This window comes from Neophocaena asiaeorientalis, unplaced genomic scaffold, assembly GCF_003031525.2.
Source record: "Neophocaena asiaeorientalis asiaeorientalis breed wild unplaced genomic scaffold, Neophocaena_asiaeorientalis_V1.1 scaffold326, whole genome shotgun sequence".
NCBI lineage: Eukaryota > Metazoa > Chordata > Mammalia > Artiodactyla > Phocoenidae > Neophocaena > Neophocaena asiaeorientalis.
The window spans coordinates 1,206,567-1,218,205 of record NW_020173654.1 but is presented as its reverse complement, the minus strand read 5'-3'; positions in this window follow the sequence as shown (position 1 = coordinate 1,218,205).

Here is an 11,639-nt window from a genome sequence, read left to right as displayed (position 1 = left end):
ACACTTCCTGTGTCCCTATATATGTGTGTGTGTGATACTTTAAAAGGGAATTTCAGAGAGAAGAAAAGAGGATGAATTAGGAACAGTTAGCCAGTAGGCATCACAGCCGATCAATCTTGGAGCATTTATTTTCCTCTGCGCTGTAGGCAACTATCAATACAGAATCTGTAGTTATACTTGCCTTATCAACTATAAGAAACTGTAAGCCTCAAATAATATATGTGCAAAAATTTCAAAGAGTTAGAGGTGCCATATAAAAAGTTAGTATTATTTATTTGTTATAAATTTATTTATTTATTTTTGGCTGTGTTGGGTCTTCATTGCTGCACACGGGCTTTTCCTAGTTGCAGCGAGTGGGGGTTACTCTTCATTGTGGGGCGTGGGCTTCTCATTACGGTGGCTTCTCCTGTTGCAGAGCACAGGCTCTAGGTGCATGGGCTTCAGTAGTTGCAGCATGTGGGCTCAGTATTTGTGGCCCACGGCCTTATTTGCTCCAAGGCATGTGGGATCTTCACGGACCAGGGCTCGAACCCGTGTCCCCTGTATTGGCAGGCAGATTCTTAGCCACCGTGCCACCAGGGAAGTCCCGAAAGTTAGTATTACTTATATACTTTGAATCTGCTCGAGTTGTGGGACTCCGTGTTTCCTCCTTGATCCACTAACATCTAGCACAGCACAAGACTGAATTTAGATATTCAAGCTTATATTTAAGCAGCATACGTAGAGATGTAAGATCTTCTACCCATTAATTTTTGTGCCCTGTCACCAAGATAGGATAAAATTAAGTCTCCCTTCATAAGTAATGAGGATTGAAGTAAAGGGAATAGGGACTGTGGGAAAGCCATAGAGGCAAGTTATGCCTTTTTTCATGTTGGGAACAGCTTGGTAACACCTCTCACCCCCCAATAAGGGTGTGATGGTAATCCTGTTACCTTGATTTTTTTCACATAATAAAGGCTTAATCTCACAGAGAGTTATAGGATTCTTTTGGAAGACGTCACTTTAAATGATTATAATATCCAAAGAAGGCCTTAAAATAATGTATTTTGCAATGGTAGAGTGTAAGACCATTACGAAGAAATATTTAAATGATAATATAGCTCATTGCCAATTAGAGACAATAGGAATGTGGCAAAAAGTACTACTAAAAGGCCCCCGAAGAATGTTAAAAATGGATTTGAATATCTAGCACAGTGCCACTAAATGTTAAAATTTCTTAAACACCAAATACTGATAATACAGAGAAGGTTAAAAAGCTGCATTGAACCTTGCAAATATGAATACATGGGCAAATAACAAATCTAAATCCATGCGTTTTGAGTTAGGACTGAAATTTGAAAACAGTATATTGACACATCAAGTATTGCAAAGATGCTTCAGAAATAGTATTCCCTAAGTATCAAGCAACAGCCCTCTCTCCCAGAGGAATGGCAAGGCACGTGCTCACTTTCAGGAATTCGTCCTTTCATAAAGAAATCTAAAAACATGTGCTAAATATAGAAGTGCCTTCTTCCTTAGGGGTCGTAGAAAAAAGTGTAGCTACATGATCACAGGTGAAAATGAGGCACCAGAAATTAAAAAGCTTTATGAGAACTTTCAAAAGCTTCTCTTTATGAGAATGAATTTTTTTCATAATCAGCTGAAAAGATGCTGATATAAAAGCAATCACCAGTGAAGATATTCTTCAAGGCTACTGTCCCTTGTATAGTGATACACACTAAATGTGTTGTACAATACAGAAACTACCAGGCATTTGAAAAGCGGTGAATTAGACAGGCACATCTTTTCTATATCTAAAAATGGTATAGTAGAATTTCAGAAGAATTAAAGAAAAAGAATTGAAAAACAATCTCACACCCCTCCCCACCATTTAACTTGATTTCCTTTTTCTACATTGGTTTGATTATCTTGTTTTCTGCCCATTTTTCTCATGTTTTCCACACTGATCAACCTCTTTACCCCTATACAAAGGCACAATACAACAGGGAAACAAAGGCACATTCAGAAGCAATGCCTCTTTTGTATAAAAGAATTTTGCCTTTTTACCATTAAGGGTATTTTATTTATATATACATATGTGTATATCTGTAAATCTACCTTTTTGGTCATTATGTACCTAATTTAGACTCTGAAAGTCCAGGTGATGGGACCATGTCTTCTTGAATAGCACTGGTTTTAGGTTGCCAAAAAAAACTTTTTTAAATAAGGCACATTCAGAAGCAATGCCTCTTTTGTATAAAAGAATTTTGCCTTTTTACCATTAAGGGTATTTTATTTATATATACATATGTGTATATCTGTAAATCTACCTTTTTGGTCATTATGTACCTAATTTAGACTCTGAAAGTCCAGGTGATGGGACCATGTCTTCTTGAATAGCACTGGTTTTAGGTTGCCAAAAAAAACTTTCTTAAAATAGTTACATGTGTAATTTCTTTGTGGTGGTAAAAAAAAAAAACCCATAAAATTTACCATTTTAACCATTTTAATGAGTATATCCAGTGTATTAATTACATCACAATGTTCAACAATCACCACTATCTAGTTCCAGAGTATTTGTCACCCCAAAAGAAAACCCTAAACCCATTATGTAGTCATGCCCCATGTTTCTCCTGCCCCCCGGCTTCTGGCTACCACTAATCTGCTCTCTATCTCTCTAGATTTTTCTATTGTTGGCATTTTGTATAAATGGAATTGGCTTTTTGTGTCTGGATCCTTTCACTTAACATAATGTTTTCAAGGTTCATATGTTTTAGCGTGTATCAGCAATTCATTCCTTTTTATGGCTGAGTAATGTTTCATTGCATGGATACACACATTTTGTTTATTTGTTCATTAGCTAATGGCCATTTGGGTTGTTCCATCTGTTGACAATTATAAATAGTGCAGCTATGTTACTTCGTGTACACATTTTTGTTTGAACATCTGTTTTCAGTTCTTTGGGGCATATACTTAGGAGTGGAATTGCTGGGTCATATGGTAATTATATGTTTAATTCATTGAGAAACCATTAAATTGTTTCCAAAGCAGCTTATTCATTTGACATTCACACTAATAATGTGTGAATGTGCACTCCCACTTTTCCACATGCTTGCTCACACTTGTTCATTTTCTTTTTAAATTGCAGCCTTTCTGATGGGTGTGAAATGGTATCTCATTTTGACTTTGATTTAGCATTTGCCAAATAACTAATGACATTGAGCATCTTTTCATGTGTTTGTTGGCTGGTTTTGTATCTTTGTCCTAATGTTTACTCAAGTCTTTGCCTATTGTATTAGATTCTTAGGGCTCTTGAAACAAAGTACCACAAACTGGATGGCAAAAAATGACAGAAATTCATGGCCTCCATGTTCTGGAGGTTAGAAGTCTAAAATGAAGGTGTTGTTGGCAGGGCCATGTTTCCCCCGAAATCTTCAGGGGAATCTATCCTTGTCTGTTCGTAGCTTCTGGTGGTTTGCTGGCAATGCTTAGCATTCTTTGACTTGTAGCTGCATCCTGCCAATCCTCCATATGGAATTCTCCCTTTGTCTGTCTTCACATAGTTGCCTTTGTCTAAGGACACCAGTCTTACTGTATTAGGGGTCCACCCTATTACAGTATGACTTCATATTAACAAATTACATCTGCAGAAACTCTATTTCCAAACCAGCCCTTCCAAGGTACTGTTCTTAGGACTTTCATTTATCTTTCTTGGGTGGAACACAGTTCAACCCACAACATCCATTTTTATTTGGGACTTTATCTTTTTGTTATTGTAAAATTCTTTATTCTAGATATTAGATCCTTATTAGATTTGATATGCAGATATTTTCTCCAATTCTGTGGATTGTGTCTTCACTCCCTTGAAAATGTCTTTTGCACAAAAGTTTTTAATTTTACTGAAGTCCAATTTATTTTTCTTGCTTGTGTTTTTGGTGTCATATCCAAGAAACCATTGCCAAATCTAAGATCATGAAGATTTAATGCCTATGCTTTCTTCTAAGAGTTTCAAGTTTTAGCTCTTATATTTAGGTCTTTGATCCATTTTGAGTTAGTTTTTTGTAAATGGCATGAGGTAAGTGTCCAACTTCATTCTTTTGCCTGTGGGAATCCAGCTGTCCCATTATCACTTCACGAAGAGACTATTCTTTCTTTGTTGAAAGATTTTGGCACCCTTGTCAAAAGTTAAAAGAACAGAGACTAGAGTTATATATTGGGGCTCTCAATTTTACTCTGTTCATCTGCATGTTTATCCTTATGCCAGTGCCTATTTGGGGGACCTTGTAGTTGTCAGTACCGATATTTCCATTACTGAAGCATTGAAGTAAGTTTCAAAATTGGGACATGTGAGTCTTCCAACTTTGTTCCTGTTTTTCAACATTGTTTTGGCTATTGAGGGCCCCTTGCAATTCCATGTGAATTTTGGAATCAGCTTGCTTATTTTTGCAAAAAGGCCACTGGACTTTAATAGGGATTGTATTAAATCTGCAGGTTGCTTTGGAGAATATTGCTGTCTTAACAATATTGTTTTCCAATATATGAGCACAGAATGTTTTTCCATTATTTAGGTCTTCTTTAATTTGTCACAGCAAAGTTTTATATTTTTAGGTCCTTGATTAAATTTATTCGAAAGTATCTTACTCTCCTTGATACTACCTTAAATGGAACTTTTATTAATTTCCATTTCAGATTGTTCATTGTTAATGTATAGAAATACAGCTGATTTTTTGCATGTTGATCATGTATCCTGTAGCTCTGAAATCATTTACTTTTAAAACATTCCTATGATACTTTTAATATATAAAGACCATGTCATCTGTTAATAGTTTTATGTCTTCATTTCAAATTTTGTTGTCTCATTTCTTTTTCTTGCTGAATTGTTCTGGCTAGAACATCTAGTACAGTGTTGAATAGAAGTGGTGAAAGGGGGTATTCTCATGTTCCTTAAGGGGAAAGCTTTAAGTCTTTAATTATTCAGTATGATGCTACTGTATATTTTTCACAAATGTCCTTTATCAAGCTGAAGAAGTTCTCTTCTAACTTGTAGTATGTTGAGACTTTTTAAGAATGAAAGTGTATTGAATTTTGCCAAATGATTTTTCTTCATCAACTAATAATACTGTGTAGCTTTCCTGCCTTCATTCTAGTAATGTAGTCTATTACACTGAATTCTTTTTATCAGTTAAACCACCTTTACATTGCTGGAATAAACCCCACTTGGTCATGCTGTATAAAACTTTTAATATGCTGTTGGATTAGATTTGCTAATATTTTGTTGAGGATTTTTGCATGCAGTCATAAGGGATACTGGTCTATAATTTTATTATAGTGTCTTTTCCTGGTTTTAGTATCAGAGTAAATGCTGGCCACATAAAATTAGTTAGGAAGTATTCCATTATCCATTTTTGGGGGAAGAGTTTAAGAAGGATTAGTGTTCATTCTTCTTCATTGGTGAATTCTACCAAATGTTTGAAGCCATCTGGTATTGCATTTTTATTTATTGGGAGCTTTTTAAAAACTGATTTGATTTTCTTGTTATAGGTTTGTTCAGATTTTCTGTTATCTTCTTGATTCACTTTTGGTAGTTATGTTTCTACAAATTTATCTATATCATTTAGGTTATCTAATTTGTAGTTGTACAGTTGTTTATAGTACTCTATAATTTCTGTAGGGTGTTAACGTTCCCAATTTCATTTCTGATTTTAGTAATTAGAATTTTTTTTTTTATACTTAGTCTGAAAAGGTCATCAAAATTGACAAACCTTTAGCTAAAGAATCAAGCTTTGGTTTCCTTGACTTTTTCAATTGTTTCTCTATTTTGTTTGTTTCTCCTCTAGATTTTTTAATTTCCTTCCTTCTGCTACATTTGGACTTAGATTGCTCTTCTTTCTCTAGTTCCTTAAGATGTAAAGTTATGATACTGATTTGAGATTTTAAAAAATATAGGCATTATCGCTATAAATATTCCTCTGAGTATCGTTTTCACTGCATCCCATAAGTTTTGGCAAAAAGTGTCTTTTTCTTCTTTTCAACTCCAGGTATTCTCTAATTTCCCTTGTAATATTTTTTTCCTTTGACCCATTGGTTGCTTAACACTGTGCTATTTAATTCCACATAGAGTTGACCCTTGAACAATGTAGGTTTGAACTGCACAAATCGACTTATACACAGATTTTTCCATAGTAAATAGTAAACAGTACTACATGGCCTGTGGTTGGTTGAATCCATGGATGTAGAGGAACTGTAGATACAGAGAGCTAACTATAAGTTATATGCAGATTAACACTGCCTTGTTTAAGTGTCAACTGTACTTGTGAGTTTTCTAGTTTTCCTTCTGTTACTGAATTTTTGTGGTTTTTTTTTTTTTTTTTTAGTTTCATTCCATTGTGGTTGGAGAAGATACTTTGTATTATTTTGATATTTTAAAAGTTACTGAGACTTTCTAAAATAGTCCGTACTGGAGAATGTTAACATGTGAACTGGTGAAGAATGTGTATCATGCTGGTATTGGTGGAGTGTTGTATATATGTTAGAATTTACTGGCTTATAGCATTGTTTTTGTCCTCTGTTTGCCTTTTTCTCTTTGGTTACCATTTGCATGGCATATCTCTTTCCACGTATTCATTTTAGTATATTTGTGTCTTTGGATATAAAGTGAGTTTCTTATAGACAGTATATAGTTGGATATATTTTTTTAAATATTAAATACATTTTATGGACAAAGGTATACATGAATGAACAACATTTTTATGTCTCTCAAACCTTTCTGAATATATTGGGTTATATATATAAACTTGGTGCCTCTACATAGAAGAATATTAGATATCAGTCTCGGAAAAGTACTTTTCTGCATGTACCATACCTTTTTTTTTTTTTAAAAAAAAGGTAACATTGGTTTGTAACATTATATAATGTACACAGGAAACATATATATCAACTTCTATATACACTGCAGTGTGGTTACCACCAAAAGTTTAGTTTCCATCCATCACCATACAGTTGACCCCATTTCACCCTCCCTCACCCTGCTCCCTCTTTTTCTCTGGGAAGTATTAATCTGTTCTCTGTATCTATGTGTTTGTTTTGTTTATACATTTATTTTTTATATTCCACATATGAGTGAAATTGTATGGTATTTGCCTTACTCTGTTGGACTTATTTCACTTAGCATAATAGTCTTAAGCTCCATGTCATAAATGTCAAGATTTTATGCTTTTTATGGTTGATTAGTATTCTCTTGTATATAGGCATGTATATGTGTGTGTGTATACACACACAAACACACACACACACACACACACACACATCTTTATCCATTCATCCATCAGTGGGTACTTGGATTGTGTCCATATCTTTCCATATTTTGGCTGTTGTAAATAATGCTGCAATGAACATAGAGGTGCATATATCTTTTCAAGTTAGTGGTTTTGTATCTTTGGATAAATACCCCAAAGTTGAATACCTCGATCATATAGTAGTTCTATTCTTTTTTGAGGGACCTCCATAATGTTTTCCATAGCAGCTGCACCAATTTACATTCCCACTAACATTATGTTTATGAGGGTTCCCTTTTCTCCACGTTCTTGCCAACACTTGTTATTTCTTGCGTTTTTGATAATAGCCACTCTGATGGGGGTGTGGTGATATCTCATTGTGGTTCTGATTTGCATTTTCCTAAAAATTAGTGCTGAACATCTTTTCATGTGCCTGTTAGCCATCTGTGTCTTTGGAAAAATGTTTATTCAGATCTTCTGCCCATTTTTTTGATTGAATTGTTTGTTTTTGTTATGAGTTCTTTATATATTTGGAATATTAACTCCTTATCAGATATGACTCGCAAATATCTTCTCTCATTTGGTAGATCTTTTAATTTTGTTGATGATTTCCTTTACTGTGCAGAAGTTTTTAATTTGATGTAGTCCATTTATTTATTTTTGCTTTTGCTTCCCTTGCCTGAGGAGACATATCCAGAAAGATATTGTTGAGACCTAAGTCAAAGAGCATACTGCCTATGTTTTCTTCTAGGAATTTTATATGGTTTTAGGTCTTATATTCACCTTTAATCCATTTTGAGTTAATTTTTGTGTATGGTACAAAAAATGTATTTTCCTTCTTTTTCATGTGGCTGTCCAGTTTTTCAACGCCATTTATTGAATAGGTAATCCTTTCTACACTGTATGTTCTTTGTTCCTCTGTTGTAAATTAATTGTCCTACTGTATGTCTGGGCTTATTTCTGAGCTCTCAATTCTGTTCCATTGATCTTTATGTCTGTTGTTTTTTTTGCTAATACCATGCTGTGTTGATTGCTATAGCTTTGTAGTATAATTTGCAATCAGGGAGTGTGATATCTCCAGCTTTCTTTTTTTCTCAGAATTCCTTTAGCTATTCAAGTTCTTTTGTGGTTCCATACAACTTTTAGGATTTTTTGTTTTAAATCTGTAAAAAAACTGTCATTGGGATGTTGATAGCAATTTCACAGAATTTGTAGATTGCTTCAGGTAATATGGTCATTTTAGTAATGTTAATTCTTCCAATCCATGAACACAAAATATTTTCCTGCTTCTTTGTGTCTTCAGTTTCTTTCAACAGTGTCTTAGAGTTTTTAGTGGACAGGTCTTTTACCACCTTTGTCCAATTTATTTTATTCTTTTTTGCTGTGACTGTAAATTGGATTGTTTTCTTAGTTTCTCTTCCAGTGAGTTCATTTTTAGTGTATAGAAGAGCAACATCTTTTTGTATATTGAATTTTATAGCCTGAAACTTTGTATCCTTTTATTATTTTTATTGGTTTTTTGGTGGAGTCTTTATGGTTTTCTATATATAAAATCAAGTCATCTTTAGTGACAATTATACTACTTTCTTTCCAATTTCAATGTTTATTTCTCTGTCTTGCCTAATTGGCCTGGCTAGTACTTCCAATAATATGTTGAGTAAGAGGGCAAGAGTGGGCATCCTTGTCTTGTCCCTGATCTTAGAGGGACAGCTTTCAGTTTTTCACTGTTGAGTGTGATAGCTGTGGGTTTGTCATACATGGCCTTTATTATGTTTAGGTATTCTTCTATACCTGTTGTGAGTCTTTTAACCATGAATAAGTGTTGAATCTTGTCAAAAGCTTTTTCTGCATTACTGAGATGATCATACGGTTTTGTTTCATTTTGTGGTATATCATGTTGGTTGATTTGCAAATGTTGAACCATTCTTACATCACTGGAATAAATCCCACTTGATCATGGTGTATGATCTTTTAAATTTATTGTTGTGTTTTGTTTGCTAATTTCTTTTGAGTATTTTTGCATCGGTGTTGAAGTCTGTGTTGTCCTTGTTTGGTTTTGGTACAAGGTAATGTTGGCCTTGTAAGATGAGTAGGAAGCATTCCCTCCTTTTCAATTTTTTGAAAACATTTGAGAAGGATAGGTAGTAAATCTTCTTTGAATGTTTGCTAGAATTCACCTGTGAAGCTGTCTGATCTTGGACTTTAATGTTTGGGGAGGTTTTTGATTACTCTTTCAATCTCGTTACTAGTATTGGTCTAGTCAGGTTTTCTATTCCTTCTTGATTTAGTTTTGGAAGTTTGTATGATTCTAAGAATTTATCCATTTCTTCCAGGTTGTCCAATTTGTTGGTGTATAGTTCATAGTATTCCTCATAATCTTTCATGTTACTTTTTTATCCACTATAATTTCTCCTCTACCATTTCTGATTTTTATTTATCTGAGCCTTCTCTCATTTTTTTCTTAGTGAGTCTAGCTAAAACTTTGTCAATTTTATCTTTTCAAAGAACCAGCACTTAGTTTCACTGATCTTTTATATTGTATGTTTAGGCTCTATTTCATTCTTTTCTGCTCTGATCTTTATTTCCTTCTTTTAGTAACTCTGGGCTTTTTGTTGTTGTTCTTTTTCTAGTTCCTTTATGTGTAAGGTTAGATCGTTGAGATCTTCTTGTTTCATGAGGTACGTCTGTATAGCTATAAACTTCCCTCTTAGTGCCACTTATGCTGTATCTCATAGATTTTGGTACCACATTTTCACTTGTCTGCCGGTACTTTTTAGATTCTGCTTTGATTTCTTTGAGCCCATAGTTGTTCAGTAGCGTATTGTTCAGTTTCCAAAGATTTGTGATTTTTTCCCAGCTTTCTTTATGCAGTTGATTTCTAGTTTTATTGGAAAAGATGCTTGATATAATTTCAATCATATTAAATTTATTGAGGCTTGTTTTGTGTCTCAACATATGGTCTATCCTTGAATGTTCCATGTGCATTTGAGAAGAATGTGTTCTGTAGAATGGACAGAATGTTGTGTATAAGTCTGTTAAGTCAATCTGGTCTAATGTATCGTTTAAGGCCACTGTTTCCTTCTTGACTTTCTGTCTGGATCATCTATCCATTGATTTAAATAGGGTGTCAAATTCCCCTACTATTATTTTGTTGCTGCGAAGGTCTCCTTTAAGATTGCTAATAATTGCTTTATATATTTTGATGCTCCTATGTTAGGTGCATATATGGTAATAAATGCTACATTTTCTTGATAAATTGTCCCTTTTATCATTATATAATGTCCATCTTTGTCTATTGTTACCTTTTTTGGCTTGAAGTCTATCTTGTCTGATATGAGTATGGCTACACCTGCTTTCTTTTGGCTGCTATTTGTTTGGAGGATCATCTTCCATCCTTTCACTTTGAGCCAATGTTTGTCTTCAGAGCTGAGATTATTCTCATAGAAGCAGCTTATAGTTGGGTCTAATTTTTTTTTTAATCCATAAAGATACCCTGTGTCTTTTGATTGGCAAGTTCAACTCATGTACATTTAGGGTGATTACTGAGAAATGAGGACTTAGTACTGTCATTTTACTTTTTATTTTATGTTTGCTCTAAAACTCCATTGTTTTTCATTGTGTTTCTGCCATTTTAGTTTGGTGGTTTTCTGTTTTTTGTCAGTTTCTTCTTTTTTAATATGTTGTGCCTCTGCTCTAAGTGTGTTTTGTGGTTATTAAGAGGTTTGTATAAAATGATAAACTAGTCCTTTGTCTGCTGATAGCATCTTCATTTGCCTATACGACTTCAGTCCTTTTCTTCCTCTTATGTTTTTGTTGTTTCAAACGATCCCTTTTTATTTTGTGAGTTTGTTACCAAATTGAAGTAGCTATGGTTATTTTTATAGCTTTTTCCTTTAACTTTTATGCTATAATTGTTTAACAACCTATCCTGATACAGAGTTTCAATTTTCGGAATCTGTCCATCTATGACTTTACTCAAAGTTTTATGTACTTTTGCCTTTTCATTTCAGGTAGAACTGCTTTCAGTACTTCTTTATAGGGCGGGTCTAGTGGAGAGTAACTCCTTCAGCTCTTGTTCATCTGGGAAATCCTCTATTTCCCCTTCACATCTGAAGGATAACTTTGCTGGACAGAGTATTATTGGCTGACAGGTTTTTCTTTCGATACTTCATGTCTGTCATTCCATTCTCTCCTGGCCTGTAGAGTTTCTGCTGGGAAATCAGCTGATAGCCTAATGGGGATCCCTTCATAGGTTACTGTCTTTTTTTCTTTTGCTGCTTTAAAAATTTTTTCTATGCCATTGACTTTTGCCAGTTGTACTGTGTATCGGAGAAGGTCTTTTTTTGTGTTGAGGTAATGAGGTGTTCTCTTAGCTTCATGGATTTT